Source organism: Cariama cristata, unplaced genomic scaffold (genome assembly GCF_000690535.1).
Source record: "Cariama cristata isolate BGI_N322 unplaced genomic scaffold, ASM69053v1 scaffold28393, whole genome shotgun sequence".
NCBI classification, from domain to species: Eukaryota; Metazoa; Chordata; class Aves; order Cariamiformes; family Cariamidae; genus Cariama; species Cariama cristata.
The window spans coordinates 2513-2738 of NW_009607080.1; positions in this window are offsets into that span (position 1 = coordinate 2513).

Here is a 226-nt window from a genome sequence, read left to right on the forward strand (position 1 = left end):
GGAAAGCCCCGTGCCAGGACAGGAGGCTCCCAGGGCCACCAGCAGCACAGAGAGCTGGTCCTCACCCAGGGCCACCCCACGTCCATTACCCTGCCCTCTCTAAGTGGCCGTCGCTTGCCGGGGCACACGGTTCCTCTCGACGTGGGGTTTGGCCGCCCGTCCCTTCTTGCCCACATCCACGCCGGCCAGGACATGCTTGGCCTGGGCCATCTTGCTCTTGCGGTGG